Source organism: Theropithecus gelada, chromosome 12, assembly GCF_003255815.1.
Source record: "Theropithecus gelada isolate Dixy chromosome 12, Tgel_1.0, whole genome shotgun sequence".
In the NCBI taxonomy this organism is placed as follows: domain Eukaryota; kingdom Metazoa; phylum Chordata; class Mammalia; order Primates; family Cercopithecidae; genus Theropithecus; species Theropithecus gelada.
Window position 1 is genome coordinate 43,458,573 of NC_037680.1, and position 20,496 is coordinate 43,479,068.

Genomic DNA, 20,496 nt, shown 5'->3' on the forward strand with positions numbered 1-20,496 from the left:
AAGTTCTTCCTCATATTAGAAAATGTATGCTAAATGCATCGAGAATATATTTAGAAGTCCTAAAATAATATAAAGACTATATATATCTGAAATATAAATGAATGTACTAATTATAACATTGGATTTTCTATTTGTCAAGGACATATTTGTTACCATTTAAAAACACATTTCTAATGTGATAGCATTAGTATTTATTTGGGCAATGGATCAAAAAGTAACTTATAGACAGAAATCCTAGAAATGATATAAGGATATCTTAAATATTTTATTTTAGCTTTGAATTTATGAATATACATGCAGTCAATCTTTTCATGTAGGTCCAAGGTTTTTCTTCTGAGAATGCATTAGGTAATTAGATTCCTCTTCCTCTTTCTCGTTCTACCACACTCTGATATATCAGCTCAGCATCTAATATCTGTTTCTTTACAGGGGAGTGAGGACTTAAAGAGACTTGTGGAACAAACTGAATGCAAATTGTTCTGGATATTCAGCATTTGATCACTATTATAATTAATCTTGCTCATGACTAATCTAGCAGTAACAATTTTTGGTAATTTTATGTTATTGCTATTTGCATAGAAATAATGATGCTCTTTTCACCCTCTTTTTATTGGTTTACCATTTCTTGTTCACTGCTAGTCCAGTCAGACTTCCCATTTAAGGAAACAGAAAGCAGGCCAATGCACATTAGGAAAAACAAATTAAAAGGTACAGTCAAAAATTATTAGATACACAGGGAACACCTATAAACAAAAATAAAAGGCCAGAATAAACAAACAGAAAGCCTAAACTGAGAAGAAGCAGATGTTTCAGGAAATATGACAATAACTAGCAAGCTCAACAATAGATATAAAAAGATTGAGGTATAACAACAGAGAAAATCAATAATATATTGCTTCCACCAAAGAATACAATTCAATAAACAGGAAAAATTATAGAAAGTAAAAGTTGTTAGAAATTTGAAATTATTGTGTATTTAAAAAATCTGTAAAAAGATTGTGGGATTAAAATTTGAAGAAATTTTTCAGAGCAAAGAACAAAAATGCAAAGAAGTGGAAAATATGAAAGGAAAGATGAAACACAGCAATCCAATAGGACATCAGACAGTGGAAAATAAAGGAAGAACATTATAAAAGTTATTTCTTCAGAGTTAAAGCTGTGAAATGTCTTCAAAATGAAAGGGCTCATGAAATGTTGAGCAGAATGCATGATGTACCAGTAGCAATGATAGTTAACATTCATTAGCTATTTATTGTGTGCCATTTCCTGTGCAAAATATTAAGTTCGATTTTACAGTTAAGAAAACTGAGGTACAAAGGTAAAATCACTTGCTTAAGGTTCCATGGCTAATAAGTAATGGGGCTGGGATTCCTGCATCTCTCTAAACCCCGTGGTCTTTAACATTACGGTAATAGGTTATATTTTATTGCCTCTAATTTCACCTCCTTGTGCAGGTCATGCAATCAACCATAATTTTACACATCCACGAGTCTCTTTTGCAAACTAAAACATTTGTAGTGGTTCAAGAACAATATGCCTGGCTCCTATTTCTGAGAAAATGAATTCTTTCCCAAGACTCACCTTGGACCACAGGCAAGTTGGTCATAAACAGCCCACCTGGCATCACCACATAAATTAAATTTAACATAGATTTAAATTTGAATAATTTTTCTCTTTTTCTTATAATTGATACCATGGCAATTTATTAAACATAGTGTTAAAATATTTGTAGAAAATTTAGAAGTTCATATTACTGCTAGTCAACATGAACAGTAAAAAATATCATCTTCTCTACTTTGAGGTGTCTTCAATATTCTAAAGTCAGCCTTTTCTTTGTATCATAAAAGTAATAGTTAATATCTACTGAGTACTTATCCCAAACACGATGTTGATTTATCTTTTACCTATCTATCTGTCTATCTATCAATCATCTATCATATTAAACTCATTATCATACTATGGGATGTAGATTTCCTTTCATGCCTATTTTACAGATGAAGGAATTGAGTTTGATAGCTTAAATAAATTTCTTAAAGTCACCCAAGTTGCAAAACTAGAATTGCAATATTACTACTCCAAATCCTACTCTTTAAGCACTAATTTATATTGCTCTAATAAGATTGTGTTTCTTATTGAGGGCTATGTAAATATATCAACATGAAATGGAAAGCCAGAAAGAGAAACTTTGAAGAGAGGCTGTAGGAAAGGTTAAGTACCCTGGAGAAGACAGATGCCCATTTGTAACAATTTTTAAGTACAGATGTTGGTATAACTTGTATCTTTCCTAAGTTGTCTTCTTCTGTCTCTCAGTATGTCCTCCCTAGGTATTCAGGACCACTCCTGGATCACTTATAATATTATATACAATTTATATTATATATAAATTAAGTTACCATATCTTTGTCTCTACCAACTCTCTCTACCCTGACTTTCAACCCTATCCAACTGTCTCTTCCATAACATGACTTGCATTTTCCCCATGTTCACAAACTCGTTATATCTGGTGTCCTTTTTTTCTCCCCTTCCAAGCCTCCAAGTTCACTGTATTCATGTAAAACAATATCCTTTGTTCAAATAATTCAGAATTGTCCTTGTAAATTCCCTCTCCTTCTCCTCTATCTCCTTTTCCTCCTCTTTTTTCCTCCTTCATCTTCCCCTCCTTTTTCTCTTTCCTCCTCCTCATATTCTGCAATCAATACAATAACAATCTCTGTTGATTATTGCATATCTCTTAAATTACCCATTTCTCTTCATCCTAAAAGTCAGTTTCGTTAGGTAAAGACTATTCTCTGTCCTGAAGCTAATTCACCGATGTTTCTTTCTTGACAAAGTTGAAAGAGTGGTTCTTCTAAAATACAAATCTTACACAGAAGTCTCATTTGATGCCTCCTCAGTCTCCTGAACAAAGACTTAACTCCTCAGGGGGGAAAACAAAGCAAAACAAAACTTCATAATTCAGCCACATGTGCTACATCTCTTTACAATTCATGAACTCCTGTACAGACAGTTGTACTCAATGTAACACAAAAGATTGACTTATTCAAACAGTCTGTGCTTTTATTTCCTTGGTCCCTTTTTTAGTTTAGGTCCTCTGGGAAGTAGTTGCTAAGGTAGAATCAAACAAAAAGATACTTATTGGAGGAAATGCCTATGAAAAATTAAAGGGAGGAAGTAGGAGCTGTAGGCAGGGAGAGTACTCAGATTTGAACCCTGAGGAAGAAAAGAGGTAAGGAAGTAGGATGGAGTGTGAAGATTCTCATCCTGCATCACAATTCAAGCAAAATTTTACCAAGCTTATGGAGGGTTATTAAGACAAAGTCACCATTAAAGTAGTTTAGTGACTTAGGGAAAAAATGCAAAAAAGAACTTAGTTCTTATATCATGCTTTTTCACTGGCTTGAAGTAAGCCAGGTGAAGTATGGCCTTAACGTAAACATGGTGATGGATCCTGCAGGGTAGTAGCTTGGTCTGGGTGTCAGTTTACTAGACTCTTCAGAGTGGGAGATCTGAGCATGCATTCTCACAGCTGCCATAGTTCACGCCTTACAGTATACAGGTCTCCTTCACCAAATAATTCAGGGATTAGTTCCTCCTCCATTATTTCTGTGGACCTTCATGTAAAGAACCTAGAAGTAGGAGGTGAGTTAGATAAACTACAGCTCCCATTCCTGAAGTTGTTCTCACGACTACAACTGGTACTAATCTCCCACTTCCTCTGTAATCTATTCTAATTTCCCCTAACCTTCAATTCCTATCACTTGAGCAGGTCTTGGTGATGTATGTTGTTGCATAGCTAAAAATTTTTATTTCTGAGAGTCTGAACCAAGAAGGTCCAAGTAGATCACAGGGATTCACCATGTATTCCTCTCTGTCAATGTTGTATTAAAAAAGCCCTCTCTCCTCACACTCGTCAGTCAGTTACCCTTGCCAAGACAGTTTTTCTTCTCAACTGATGGGCTTTAGATTCAGAGTCCATTGTGCTTTTGTAGCTACAAAAGCATCCATATTTTTGTAGTTCAATGGGAAACTTGCTGGAAACCAAGTTCTCCAATGCAGAAGAGCTGGGAGTATGAGTAGGAAAGGTGCAAAGGACTCCATCATCCATCATTGTGAGTCAATGTTAAGTGAGACCATTCCTGCTTCCACCTCTTGGTTCCTAGACTCATGCAGAAGTCTTATTGGGGATAAAAAGCACATAGAAGCCTCTGATTAAATTCATGTGCCACATGCTAATGATGATATGCATCTTACTAGGAAAAGGAGAGCCATCCCTGCAAGCTCTGACAGTTAAAGAGGTTCCCCAGTACCAACATCTTCAGGAACATTAATCCAGATGTCCCAGCCCATATTTTAGAGTCTCTAGTTTTCCCAACCAGAGCTATGACCTTAACAGAAAAGACCGTTTTTCAGCGCATTTGGACATCTCTTGAGCTCAATGAATGTAAACATCTGGGTCTACTCTTCCACTCCTGCAGTCTTCCACTGCAGGAGACAAAACCCTCTTTGTAAGCTGCCAAGAGAACCTCTGGCAGCTTACCTAGCCTTTTACTAGCCTTTTACTGCTTAATAACATTCTTCAATTTCTCATCATCTCTCTGCAATATGTTGATTCAACATAGCAATAACCAGCCATCCTCACAGCCTTCTAGGCATTGTTGCCCCTGTATTTTTTAAATTTCTGAATCTTTACACCCACATGGAAGTTTCCCAGTAACATAGCCTTTTCCCAGATCACCTTAGTGAAATTTCTGGCACTGGTCCTCTACCTTTGCCAGGGGCAGGAAGTGAGATAGTCTTCAGACCCTATTTTCCTTGCACGACTCTTTTTTTTAAGATTTGAATTTTTTATTATTATACTTTAAGTTCTAGGGTACATGTACACAATGTGCAGGTTTGTTACGTAGGTATACATGTGCCATGTTGGTTTGCTGCACCCATGAACTCATCATTTACATTAGGTAGTTCTCCTAACGCTATCCCTCCCACAGGCCTCCATTCCTCAACAGGCCCCATTGTGATGTTCCCCTCCCTGTGTCCATGTTCAACTCTCACTTATGAGTGAGAACATGCGTGTTTGTTTTTTTTGTCCTTGCCTTGCACCACTCTTAATACTATTTGTGTTAGTTCAGGTTCTTCAGAAGCAGACATCAAAACAGGATTGGTTATGAAAAAGGCATTCTGGGGAAAACAAATATAAAGGATAAAGGGGGATAAAGAACAGAGAGACATACTGTTTTGTCCGTGATAAGAAACCTGACATCTAAGAAAAGAAAGGAGACAAGAAGACCACATGGAAGGAAGATTCTCAGACAGCAGCAAAATCTAAGAATGATTCAGTAAGGCTAATGAGAAATCAGGCATAATCTGCAAACATAGAAGAGTCCCACATCCCACAAGAATGGGCACATATAAGTACCCCCAGGGCATTTTACTCAGTTTTGGCATGGGGCCATGGTTACCAGGGCTGTCAGTCCATTCTGCTCCTTGCTGCAAATCTAAGTGATGTCTTTTCTTAGACAGCAGAAACCTGAAGAACCATTTCCTACCACTTACTAACTTTTACATAATTTAAAATTTAGCTTAGTGTTCATTTCCACTGAATACACATCACTTCCCTCTTACCTTCCCTTTCTCAGTATCCGTAGAGCATGCAAAACTTTAATCTGTCCCCCAGGATCACAGTGTACAACAAATGTCTGTTTCCTTTCATCTTTGATGTGAGCACCTGGAAGGCAGGGATTTTTTTTTCCTTTTTCAATCTTTGAGTTCTTTCTGCCTGCCACAGTTATAAGAACGTAGTTATTGCTGAGCAAGAGTTTGCTAAGTGAATAACTGCATGCACAAGAGACCAAAGGAGATCTAGTTAGGTTAGATGCTGAGAAATCTATACACCACAGAGATGAAAATAAAGTGCCAAAGAAACTCTGAAATTTCTCTGTGAATATGAGATATTTTCTGCTTTCTGGGATGGTTAGGAGATTTAAGACTTCAAAGTGATTTAAGGGGTAGATGACCTCTCAAGGTCTCATTCAGTCCCTGCTGTTATAAAAATCTAAGAGTCAGTTGTAAAAAGAAAAACAGTTGTACTTTAAACTAAAAACAAGACGTACACTCTGATTACAAAGAATAGTGACCCCAATAATAATACCATAAATAAGAAAGGTTAGCAGGTAAGTTACCATGGAGAGTAACGGATAGATAAGGTTATTTAAAAGGTTGAAAATCCAGGAGAAATATGAATATAGAAGGACTTGACCTCTTTGCTACAAATCTAATCTCTGTGGCACTGTGGTTGTCAAGAATTTTGTCTTTATTAAAGAAGAAAATCAAAGTGAAAAAGAACAAGGCAATAAAGTAAATGTCAAACACTCTCAATTAGCTAGCTAGGGTTAAGACCTTCAGTCTTGAAATTCAAGTCAGATTTGCAGTGTTTGCATTCATTGTTTAACTGAGAAGTGGCGATGTGGTAAAAAGATTTTCTCATTGATTAAATCAAGGTTAATTTAAAATATATTTTCATAATCTTGCATTTTTATAAATAAGACATTTGGCAAAAATATTGGTAAATGAGATACACTCTTCAGGGGTTATAAATTCCTCAAGTTATTACATTTATCCCATCTGAAAAATTGTCACATTTTAATGACTGCATTAAAACTTACATACATTTTTATAGCAGTCATTTGTACTGCCATTCTAAGTGCTTCTAATTGTAGCAAGATGATTCTTTAAAAGCTTTTATTTTTATTTTCTGATTTCCAACAAGCTTATAGTATGGTTCACTAATGCAGTATTAGCTTTTAGGAGATGGATGTTAATGTCACTCATTCTTTCCAGCATAATCAAGACCATAATCAAAAACTGTACACTAATCAACTTGTTTCAATCTAAATTAGAACATTTGTTTCAATCCAAATATTTTCATGACGGTTGTTTACAGCCAAAATTCAAAATGAAAAGAGAAACCAGGATTAAAGAACATGTAAGTGATCCTAAAAAATAATACTAAGATCTTCACTTTTATCTCATCTATCTGGATCTTTCAGGATAAAGTTTATGAATGAATTTTGTAGTTGCTTAAATAGTAACAAATAATATGTTCATATATGATTAAACATTCAAATAATAGTGAAACAAATAATGACTAATTAGTAGATGAAAAATTCTGTTATTCTAAGTCCATATTCCTCCACTGTCAACAAACACCACAGATCGTTACTTAATCTTTGAATTCTTTTTTGATTATGATTTTTTGACTATGATTCTTTTTTGACTATGATTTCTTGAGGATAGGGATCAAGTATGTTCTGAAATGTATGGTTTCAAATATCTATACTGGACAAATACAAATGGCTAATTTGCTGGCTGATGATTTATTTTATCTCTTTCTAAATGTCTTAAATGAAAGAAATTTTTCTATATCAGATGACTTTCTTTCTTATCTTATAATTATTTGTTATATCCCCATCTGATACTTAATGTGATCATTTCCTCCTCTGATCAAAGGAGTAACATTTTTTATTATTTCTACACTTAATTTACTGTTATTAAAGTCTTATTTCAAAATATAATTTATTAATTGTTAATTAGAAATAATCTGCTATTCCAGTGGTCTTAAAAATTTATTTCTTGGATCTTCATGTTGGCCAGGGTGTTCCACATAAATGGCTGTCTAGGTCTACATCTAATTCTTCTAGAGCCTTGCTTCTCACCCCTGGCTGCATGTTAGAATAAACTGGGAGGATTATTATTTTTAATTGCGATGAGCTCTAATTTGTATGCTTCTAAAACTTCTTAGCTGATTCTTATGTATAATCATTTTGGCACCTATCCTTCTAGAAAAGCTGTACCGTCAGGTGTTTTTTATAGTGTGATTACTTATAAGATTTTGTTTGAATAAATTGTCCCACTACAAAGATAGTTGAAAGTTATTCTTTATTGCTCTATTTGAAATGTAGTTCCTTTGTCAATAACTTCTACAAACAAATATAATTTGGCAGAAAAATTGTATGGTGATACAACTATTTACTAGTTGTTTCCTGATATGTCTGCTCGCAAAGCAGTGTATTATTTTAATTATAGCACTACACTTTCAAAAACTATTTTTAGTAATACTGAACTTTCATTAAAGCTCTTACTTTTGGTATACTACTTTCAAGGTCCATTACCTTTTTTAAACATATGGGTGATTTTTAAAGTTTGTTGGAAATTTTTCTTTAAAAGATTTACAGCTATGTGCAGTGACTGATGCCTAGAATCCCAGCACTTTGGGAGACTGAGTCAGGAGGATGGTTTGAGCCCAGGAGTTCAAGACCTAGTCTCTACAAATAATGAAAAATTAGGCCAGTGTGATGGGACACACCTGTAGTCCCAGCTACTCAGGAGGCGGAGGTGGGAGGATCTCATGAGCCCAAGAGATTGAGGCCATGGTGAGCCGTGATTGTGCCACTGTACTCCAGCCTGGGTGACAGAGAGAGTCCCTGTCTCAAAAAGAAAAAATTTTTTTAAAAATTGCCATTGTAAAAATAATTTGATACTTTTTATATGAATAAATCTGTATGAATTAGTGTTAACTATCTTCATTGTATTCAGATTTATTTTCTGTATTTCACCATATTAATACCTTTCAATTTTGAAAGTTATTAACCCTACAAAAGTAAAGATTATAAGGTAAACATAAAATGTTAATTTAATTTCATGTAATATATTAATGATGACTACAGTAGTTTGCAATGCTTGAAGAACTGTTCAAAGCAGCTCTAAAATCCAACAGTCACAGTTTTAATATATCTCCTTTTTTTCTCCTAAAACATGTTAAGGTAGAATATCTTTATAGACTATATAATAGTGACATATGAAATTATATGGGGAGCAATATTTTGGATTCCTAAGACCACATCAATACCTGTGAAACACCAAATTTTTTAATGTGGAATGAGTAATTCAAAATCATAAAAAAGTAAAAAGCATGTAAATTGAGAATCATTTTTGTGATACATGCTAAAGACATAATGATTTTCTAAATGTTGTTGGATATTATTTTAAGTGTTAACACTTTTAATTTTCTTAGAACATATCAAATGCATAATGTTATGTATTCATTCTTATAAATACAAAAAAATGAGACTTGAAAATGTTAAAACAATAACATGTATTGGCCAGAGTCATAGGTTATTAATCACAACACATTCCCACCACTCAAGGATCACAGCTAATTATCCAAAGACATACATATGAAAAAGTTATAAACAGAGAAGAAACAATTACTACTAAATAGGGAAAAAATTCAAATTTCATTAGTAGTCAAATAATTGCAAGTTAAAACTTCAAGATCTCTTTTGCGAAATAACAAAGTTGCTGAGCAAATATTTTAAAGAAAATAGTCAATGCCCATAAATGTGCAGTGAGAAGAGGTATCACACATGGCAAGCAGGAAAATAAACGAGTACAACATCTCTGGAAGGCCATTTGATATTTAAAAAAATTTTATTCTTCCTTACATTACCTCTACTTCTATAAGCATATTTAACATTATGATTAAAAACTATTCCAAGTAATCTTATTTAAAATATTAAACTTTTCTTTAAAAAATGCAAATATCTAACATAAGAAAATATTTACTCTATGCCAGGCATTGTATTAAGCAGTTTATTTGAAATATTTCTTTTATTTCTCACAATAATCCTATGACTATTAACCAAAATTTTGTGTGAAAAAAATTAAACCTCAAGGTGATATGTATGATTATAACCACTAAAATGTTAGTGACATGGCATGCCTACCCCTGATTCAGGTGGCTCAGGACATACCAAGAGACTCCATTTGTTGAGGAGAAACTAAGAAAAGAGAGCAAAAGTGTCTGCCTGGCAATCCAAGGAATTCTCTGAGATCTTACGCAAGACCACCAAGGCAATACCTCTATGTAAGAGTACAGTGTTACTGGGCTTGGGGTGCCCCTTAATGCAGAAATGCAGTGACCAAAACTTAGATCAAAACACTCAATTCCATTTAAATGTTTGGGAAGCCTTTCCAAGAAGGACAGGTACAAACAAGTCCAGACAGCAAAGACTACAATAAATACCTAACTCTTCAATGCCTAGACACAGATGAGCCTACAGAAGCATCAAGAACATCCAGGAAAACATGACGTCACCAAATGAGCTAAATAAGGCACCAGTGACCAAACCAAGAATGACAGAGATATTTGACCTTTCAGACAAAAAATTCAAAATAGCTGTTTTGAGGCCCTGCAACGAAATTCAAGGTAACACCAAGAAGGAATTCAGAATCCCATAAGATACATTTTTAAAAGTGAAATAATTTTTGCAAATCAAGCAGGCATTCTGAAGCTGAAAAATTTAATTGACATGCTGAAAAATACATCAGAGTCTCTCAACAGCAGAATTGATCAAGCAGAAGAATTAATGAACTTAAAGACAGACTATTTGAAAATACACAGTCAGAGGAGACAAAAGAAAAAAATAAAAAACGATGAAACACACCCTCAAGAACTACAAAATAGTCTCAAAAAGGCAATTCTAGGAGTGAATGGTCTTAAAGAGGAAGTAGAGAAAAATACTGGAGTAGAAAGTTTATTCAAGAACAATTTGACTTCCTCTCTTCCTATTTGAATACCCTTTATTTCTTTCTCCTGCCTGATTGCCTGGGCCAGAAATCCCAGAAATCTATGTTGAATAGGTGTGGTGAGAGAGGGCATCCTTGTCTTGTGCCAGTTTTCAAAGGGAATGCTTTCAGCTTTTGCCCATGCAGTATGATATTGGCTGTGAGCTTGTCATAAATAGCTCTTATTATTTTCAGATACATTCCATCAATATCTAGTTTAATGAGAGTTTTTAGCATGAAGCAGTGTTAAATTTTATCAAAGGCCTTTCTGCATCTATTGAGATAGATCATGTGGTTTTTGTCATTGGTTCTGTTTATGTGATGGATTACATTTATTGATTTGCATATGTTGAACCAGCCTTGCATCCCAGGGATGAAGCTGACTTCATTGTGGTGGATAAGCTTTTTGATGTGCTGCTGGATTCAGTTTGCCAGTGTTTTATTGAGAATTTTTGCATCGATGTTCATCAGGTATATTGGCCTGAAATTTTCTTTTGTTGTGTGTCAGGATGATGCTGGCCTCATAAAATGAGTTAGGGATGAGTTCCTCTTTTTCTATTGTTTGGAACAGTTTCAGAGGGAATGGTACGAGCTCCTCTTTGTACCTCTGGTAGAATTCAGCTGTGAATCTGTCTGATCCTGGGCATTTTTTGGTTGGTAGGCTATTAATTACTGCCTCAATTTCAGGACTTATTATTAGTCTATTCAGGGATTGGACTTCTTCCTGGTTTAGTCCTGGGAGGGTGTATGTGTCCAGGAATTTATCCATTTCTTCTAGATCTTCTAGTTTATTTGCTTAGAGGTGTTTATAGTATTCTTTAATGGTAGTTTGTATTTTGGTGGGATCAGTTGTGATCTCCCCTTAATCATTTTTTATTGCGTCTATTTGATTCTTCCCTCTTTTATTCTTTATTAGTCTGGCTAGCAGTCTATCTATTTTGTTAATCTTTTCAAAAAACAAGCTCCTGGATTCATTGACTTTTTGAAGGGTTTTTCATGTCTCTATCTCATTCAGTTCTGCTCTGATCATAGTTATTTCTTGTCTTCCGCCAGCTTTTGAATGTGTTTGCTCTTGCTTCTCTAGTTCTTTTAATTGTGATGTTAGGGTGTTGATTTTAGATCTTTCCTGCTTTTTCCTGTGGGCATTTAGTGCTGTAAATTTCTCTCTTAACACTGCTTTATCTGGGTCCCTGATATTCTGGTATGTTGTGTCTTTGTTCTCATTGGGTTCAAAGAACTTATTTATTTCTGTCTTAATTTTGTTATGTACCCAGTAGTCATTCAGGAGCAGGTTATTCAGTTTCCATGTAGTTGTACAGTTTTGAGTGAGTTTCTTAATCCTGAGTTCTCATTTGATTTCACTGTGGTCTGAGAGGTTGTTTGTTATGATTTCCATTCTTTTGTTGGCTAAGGAGTGTTTTACTTACAATTATGTGATCAATTTTAGAATATATATATATATATTTTTTGCTCTCCATTTGCTGGGTAAATCTTCCTCCATCCCTTTATTTTGAGCCAATGTGTGTCTTTGCAAGTGAGATGGGTCTCCTGAATACAGCACACCAATGGGTCTTGACTCTTTATCCAATTTACTAGTCTTTGACTTTTAATTGGGGCATTTAGCCCATTTACAGTTAAAGTTAATACTGTTATGTGGGAATTTGATTCTGTCATTATGATGCTAGCTGGTTATTTTTCCCATTAGTTAATGCAGCTTCTTCATAGTGTCGACAGTCTTTACAATTTGTTATATTTTTGCAGTGGCTGATACCAGTTTTTCCTTTCCATATTTAGTGCTTCCTTCAGGAGCTCTTGTAAGGCAGGGCTAGTTGTGACAAAATCTTTCAGCATTTCCTTGTCTGTAAAGGATTTTATTTCTCCTTCACTTATGAAGCTTTGTTCTGGATATGAAATTCTGGGTTGAAAATTCTTTTCTTTAAGAATGTTGAATTTTCTCTGTTTGCAGATGACAACTGCATATTTAGAAAACTCCATGGTCTCAACACAAAAACTCCTTACGCTGATAAGCAACCTCAGAAAGTTTCAGGAAACGAAATCAATGTGCAAAAATCACAAGCATTCCTATACACCAATAACAGACAGACAGAGCCAAATCATGAGTGAACGCCCATTCACAATTGCTATAAAGATAATAAAATACCTAGGAGTACAACGTAAAAGGGATGTGAAGGACCTCTTCAAGGAGAACTACAAACCACTTCCCAAGGAAATAAGAAAGGACACAAACAAATGGAAAAACATTCCATGCTCATGGATAGGAAGAGTCAATATCATGAAAATGGCCATACTCTCCAAAGTAATTTATAGATTCAGTGCTACCCCCATCAAGCTACCACTGACTTTCTTCACCAAATTGGAAAAAAACTACTTTAAATTTCATATGGACACAAAAAAGAGCCCACATAGCAAAGACAATGCTAAGCAATAAGAACAAAGCTGGAAGCATTATGCTACCTGACTTCAAACTATATTACAAGTCTATAGTAACCAACACAGTATGGTACTGGTACCAAAACAGACATATAGACAAATGAAACAGAACAAAGACCTCAGAAATAATGCTACACATCTACGACCATCTGATCTTTGACAAACCTGACAAAAACAAGCAATGAGAAAGGGATTCCCTATTTAATAAATGGTGTTGGGAAAACTGGCTAGCCATATGCAGAAAACAGAAACTGGACCCCTTCCTTACATCTTACACAAAAATTAACTCAAGATGGATTAAATACTTAAACATAAGACCTTAAACCATAAAAACTCTAGAAGGAAACCTAGGCAATAACATTCAGGACATAAGCATGGACAAAGACTTCATGACTAAAACACAAAAAACAACTGCAGCAAACGTCAAAATTGACATATTGGATCTAATTAAACTAAAGAGCTTCTGCACAGCAAAGGAAACTATCATCAGAGTGAACAGTCAACTTACAGAATGGGAGAACATTTTGGCAATCTATCCATCTGACAAAGGGCTAATATCCAGAATCTACAAGGAACTTAAACAAATTTACAAGAAAAAACAACCCCATCAAATTATGGGTGAATGATATAAATAGACACTTCTTAAATTAAGACATTTATGCAGCCAAAAAACATATGAAAAAAAGCTCATCATCACTGATATTAGAGAAATGCAAATCAAAACCCCAATGAGATACCATCTCACATCAGTTAGAATGGCAATCATTAAAAAGTCAGGAAGCAACAGATGCTGAGAAGATGTGGAGAAATAGGAATGCTTTTACACTGTTGGTTGGAGTGTAAATTAGTTCAAACATTGTAGAAGACAGTGTGGCAATTCCTCAAGGATCTAGAACCAGTAGTACTATTTGACCCAGCAATCCCATTACTGGGTATATAGCCAGATGATTATAAATCATTCTACCGTAAAGACACATGCACACATGTGTTTATTGCAGCACTATTCACAGTAGCAAAGACTTGGAACCAACCCAAATGCCCATCAGTATTAGTCTGGATAAAGAAATTGTAACACGTATACACCATGGAATACTATGCAGCTATAAAAAAATGATGAGTTCATTTTCTTTGCAGGGACATGGATGAAGCTGGAAAGCATCATTCTTAGCAAACTAACACAGGAACAGAAAACCAAACACTGCATAGTCTCACTCATAAGTGCAAGTTGAACAATGAGAACACATGGAGGGGGACATCACACACTGGGGCCTGTCAGGGGTTCAGGGACTAGAGAAAGGATAGCATTAGAAGAAATACCTAATGTAGATGATGGGTTGATGGGTGCAACAAACCACCATGGCACGTGTATACCTGTGAAACAAACCCGCACATTCTGTGCCTGTATTCCAGAACTTTAATAATTTTTTTAAAAAGTTTATTCAATGGAATAAAAACAGAACTTTCCAAATATGGACAAATATATCAATATTCAAGTACAAGAAGGTTATAGAACACCAAGCAGATTTGACCCAAATAAGACTACTCCACAGCATTTAAAAATCAAACTTCCAAAGTCTAGTATAACAACAGGATCTTAAGTGCAGTAAGAGAAAAACAAAGCAAAACAAATAACATACAAAGGAGCTCCAATACATCTGACAGCAGACTTCTCAGTGGAAACCTTACAGGTCAAGAGAGAGTGGCGTGACACATATAAAGTAATGAAGGAAAAAATACCTTATAATACTATACCCTGGGAAAATATCATTCAAACATGAAAGAGAAATAGATTTTCTCAGACAAACAAAAGCTGAGGTAGTTGATCAATACTAGACCTGCCTACAGGAAATGCTAAAGGTAATTCTTCAATCTGAAAGAAAAGGATGTTAATGGGCAAAAAGAAATCATCTGAAGGTTCAAAACACACTGGTAATAGCAACTACACAGACAAACACAGAGTATTATAACAGTGTAATTGTGTAATATAAACTACTTATATCTTGAGTTGAAAGAATACAAGAAGAAACTGTCAGAAATAATAACAACAACAACGTTGCAAGACATAAACAATATAAAGGTATAAATAGAAATCATAAAAAGTTAAAAAGAATGGTGATGTTAAAATGTAAGGGAATTATTAGTTTTCTCTTGGCTTGTTTGTTCATTAGCTTGTTTTTGCAATCAATGTTGTCATCAGTTTCTAAAAAATGGGTTATAAGATGTTATTTGCAAGCTGCATGATAATGTTAAATAAAAAAACTTACAACAGATACACAAAAAAATAAAAAAGAAGATATTAAAACATACCACCAGAGAAAATTACCTTGCCATAAAGGAAGACAGGAAAGAAGGAAAGAAGGGAACAGCACGGAATAACCCCCCCAAAAAAAAATCACAAAATGACAGTAGTAAGTCCTTACTTATCAATAATAACATGAATGTAGATCGAGTAAACACTCCAATCAAAAGATATAGAGTGACTGAACAGAAAAAAGAAAAAAAAAAAGACCCAATGATTTGTTGCCTTCAAGAGACACACTTCACCTGTAAAAATACACATAGACTGATAATAAAGGAATGGAAAATGATATCCCATGCCAACGGAAACCAATAAAAGCAGGAGCAGCTATACTTATACAAAATAGATTTCAATACAACAACTGTTAGAAGAGACAAATAAGGGCATTATATACTGATAAAGGAGTCAATTCAGCAAGAGGATGTAACAATTTTAAACATATATGCACCCAATGCTGGATCACCCAGATAATAAAGCAAATATTATTTGAAATAAAGAGAGAGCTTGACCTGATATGGTTTGGCTGTGTCCCCACCCAAATCTCAACTTGAATTGTAGTTCCTAGAATTCCCCCATGTTGTGGGAGGGCGCCATGGGGAGGAAATTAAATCATGGGAGCCAGCCTTTGTTGTGCTATTCTCGTGATAGTGAATAAGTCTTATGAGATCTGGTGGGTTTATCAGGGATTTCCGCTTTTACTTCTTCCTCATTCTGTCTTGCCACCACCATGCAAGAAGTGTCTTTTGCCCTCTGCCATGATTCTGAGGCTTTCCCAGCCATGTGGAACAGTAAATCCAATTAAACGTATCTTTTCTTTCCAGTCTCTAGTATGTCTTGATCAGTGGCATGAAAACGGATCAATACAGTAAATTGGTACCAGGAGTGGGGTGCTACTGTAGATACCCCAAAATGTGGAAGTGACTTTGGACCTAGGTAACAGGTAGAAGTTGGAACAGTTTGGAGGGCTCAGAAGATGACAGGAAAATGTGGGAAACTTTGGAACTTCCTAGAGACTTGTTGAATGCCTTTGTCAAAAATGCTGATAGCAATCTGGACAAAAAGGTCCAGGCTGAATCAGTCTCAGATGGAGATAAGGAACTTGTTGGGAACTGGAGCAAAGGTGACTCTTGTTACGTTTTAGCAAAGAGACTGGTGGCATTTTCCCCTGCCCTAGGGATTTGTGAAACTTTGAACTTGAGAGAGATGATTTAGGGTATCTGGTGGAAGAAATTTCTAAGCAGCAAAGCATTCAGGAGGTGACTTGTGTACTGTAAAGACATTAAGTTTTATAATGGAAGCAGAGCATAAAAAACAGGAAAATGTGCAACCTGACAATGTAATAGAAAAGAAAAACCCATTTTCTGTGGAGAAATTCAAGCTGGCTGCAGAAATTTGCATAAGTAGCAAGGAGCCTAATGTTAATCCCCAAGACCATGGAGAAAATGTCTCCAGGCCATGTCAGGGACCTTCATGGTGGCCTCTCCTATCACAGGTCTGGAGGCCCAGGAAGAAAAAGTGGTTTTGTGGGTTTAACCCAGGGTCCCTGTGCTTTGTGCAGCCTATGGACTTGATGCCCTGTGTCCCAGCTGCTCCAATCATGGCTGAAAGGGCCCAACGTACAGCTTGGGCTGTGGCTTCAGAGGGTGGAAGCCCCAAGCTTGGCAGCTTCCAAATGGTGTTGACCCTGTGGGTGCACAGAAGTCAAGAATTAAGTTTTGGCAACCTCTGCCTAGATTTCAGAAAATGTATGGAAACACCTGGATGCCCAGGCAAAACTTTGCTGCAGGGGCAATGCCTTCATGGAGAACCTCTGCTAGGGCAGTGTGGAAGGGAAATACGAGGTTGGAGCCCCCTCACAGAGTCCCTACTGAGGCACTGCTTAGTGTAGCTGTGAGAAGAGGGGCACTCTCCTGCAGACCCCAGAATGTTAGATCCACTTACAGCTTGCACCGTCTGCCTGGAAAAGCTGCAGTCATTCAACACAAGCCCATGAAAGCAGCCAGGAGGAAGGCTGTACCCTGCAAAAGCACAGGGAGAGAGCTCCCCAAGACCATGGGAATCCACCTCTTGTATCAGCATGACCTGAATATGAGACCTGGAATCAAAGGAGATCATTTTGGAGCTTTAAAATTTAACTGCCCCACTGGATTTCAGACTTGCATGGGCCCTGTAACCCCTTTTTTGGCCCATTTCTCCCATTTGGAATGGCTGTATTTACCCAATACCTGTACCCCCATTGTATCTAGGGAGTAACTAGCTTGCTTTGATTTTACAGACTCATAGGCAGAAGGGACTTGCCTTGTCTCAGATAAGATTTTGGACTGAGTACTTTCGGGTTAATGCTGAAATGAGTGAAGACTTCAGGGGAGTGTTGGGAAGGCATGATTGGTTTTGAAATGTGAGGATATGAGATTTAGAGGGGCCAGGGATGGAATAATATGGTTTGGCTGTGTCTCCATCCAAATCTCAACTTAAATTGTATCTCCCAGAATTCCCACATGTTGTGGAAGGGCCCCAGGGGGAGGCAATTGAATCATGGGGCTGGTCTTTCCAGTGATATTCTCATGATAGTGAATAAGTCTTATGAGATCTGATGGGTTTATCAGGGGTTTCTGCTTTTGCTTCTTCCTCATTCTCTCTTGCCACCACCATGTAAGAAGGGCCTTTCACCCTCCGCCATGATTCTGAGGCCTCCCCAGGCTTTAAGTGTAACTTTAAGCCCAATTAAACCTATTTTTTTCTTCCCAGTCTCAGATATGTCTTTATCAGAAATGTGAAAACATACTAATACAAGACCCCAATACAATAATTGCTGGAGACTTCAGCAGCCCACTTTCAGATCTGTCATTGGACAGATCTCCCAGACAGAAAACCAACAAAGAAATATTGGACTTAATCTGCACTATAGACCAAATGCAGCTTATAGATATTTACAGAAAATTTCATACAATGGCTGCAGAGGACACATTCTTCTCCTCAACACATGGATCATTCTCAATGATGGATCATGTTTTAAGCCACAGAACAAGTCTTAAAATATTTAAATTACAAGTTCACAGAACAAATATTCAACTCACATAAGGCCAGTCCTGTTTAGCAACTCCCTCACATTCCTGGGTCACCAAGCTGTCAACTTGCTATTCTTGAAGAAATGGCATTAGGCCTATCTTTGTAGTTTTGCTGCATTTCAAATCGAGTGGGGTTTTTGGCTTGAGGTTTTTTCATGTGTGTTGTGTGTGTGTGTGTGTGTGTGTGTGTGTGTGTGTGTTTTAAAAGATATTTCAACTTCTTAGCAGGAAATTTTTGTTGCTGATTTGAATCTAATTGAAGTATTTTGTATGTATACCCTGAGACCCTCAGGCTAGGGTATATTTTTAATAAATCAAACAGATAAAATCAAAGCTTTGTACTAAAATATATAAATATATAAATAAAACATTAGGGACACAGGAAAACATCACAAACATCAATAAGTAATCAGAATATAAGATTGTATGTAAAGAATTATCTTAATTCTATGAAAATATAGGAAAATCAGTAACAACTACAATAGGCTAAACTTGCAATTATACTAAAATATTAAGCATTTTAATATTGAAATGTTGGGATTATTGATAATTCCTTTTTTCTAATAATTTTTTTATATTTTAGAATTTCCTTCAGTGAGCTTTATCTTTTTTATGTCAGAAAAAAGGCAAGAAAACTTAAATTCAAATAGTACTAAATGAAAGCTAAAGTTGCAACATTAGGAAAAAACAGTTTGCTAAACTGTTTCAATTTTCATATAGAAATATTTTCAATAGTAATATATTTAATAAATCTAAAATAATTGATGTCAGCTACATAATGTTTGAATATTTTTCTTTGGAGTTATGTGCATTTTTGATTAAAATATTTTAATTTACTGCTTTGCTATACACATAGCTTGAAGTTGCTATTTTTAAAACAAATTTCTTGACTTGGGATTATATGTAAGTTACTTTCTGATTTATATATTACTTTTGCACCAATCTATTAGTTTCTCCAATTGTAAATGAAGCTCAAAGAGGCCATGAAAACCAGTAAAATACATTTTGTTTAAATTTAAATACAAAATTTTTAGTATATGCTTTCTCTGTATTTTGCTCTCTTTAATATACATAAAGATTGTAATATATTAAGTAACTATTACAATCCGTGAAGTATGGATGCAAACATTATCCTACATATTGACATGTAGAAATTCTATCCAGAGAAAGCTTAGTTCTGGGATTTTTTTTTCCAGTAGTGATATAACATATAATAATTAGAAAATTCCCCATGTTGCTTTTCTTGTATCTTCCCTTATACAAATAGTAAACCTAAAATAATAAATAGAAATATTTATTATTTGATTTTTAAATAGAGAGTCCTATCTATATTTATACTGAAATGTAATCTCAGTGACTTAAAGATAACTGTTAGTGTCAGGATCCTCATGAGTATAAATGTCTTAACTTTGACTACTCTGTGAAATTCAGAAGAGTAAAGAAATGATTAGGGCTTGAGAACTGTGTTTACAGTTGTTTGTAGACACAGAATGAGTTCATGGGAGGCCACTTAATAAACTATTTTAGTCAAATCACTAAAAAACAAAAAAATCAAATGTACTAATTTGTGTGATCAAATTCCTATTCATAACTGACAAGCAAAATAGCTGAACCCACAAACTGTTTTTCTACATTTTTTTCAGCATAAGAATGTTAATTCTTTGAACCAATTCTATTTACTACTTTCCCAAGAACAATTTGGTGTATTATTTGATTTGATCTTAACAAAATTCCAATTTAGAAGATATATACATACACATAGCCACCTTCCCTCTGTAGAACAGGAACTTGTCGTAAAATAGGGACAACTCTAAAGTACCACAATGAGTTTAACTGTAGCAAGAAACAACCTTACTGTTAAATTGTGAAAAAGAAATATTTTTCTCACTAATTCAATTTTTCTTCTCTATAAAGCCTGCTAATTTTCCTTTATTAATCTATTCATTTATTCAATTACTCACTCATTTATTCAGCAGTATTTGTTACATGCCAGACCCTCTGCTAGGCATTGCTGTGAACATAAACGTTAAAAAGATGGAGAACCTAAGAATGCAG

At 35.3% G+C, this 20,496-nt stretch overlaps 1 protein-coding gene across 3 annotated transcripts in view; it reads left to right on the top strand.

The window, feature by feature from the left end:
• XIRP2 (xin actin binding repeat containing 2) overlaps positions 1-20,496 on the top strand; it is a 367,676-nt gene that overhangs the window by 118,957 nt on the left and 228,223 nt on the right. The gene's annotated exons all lie outside the window — the stretch shown is intronic.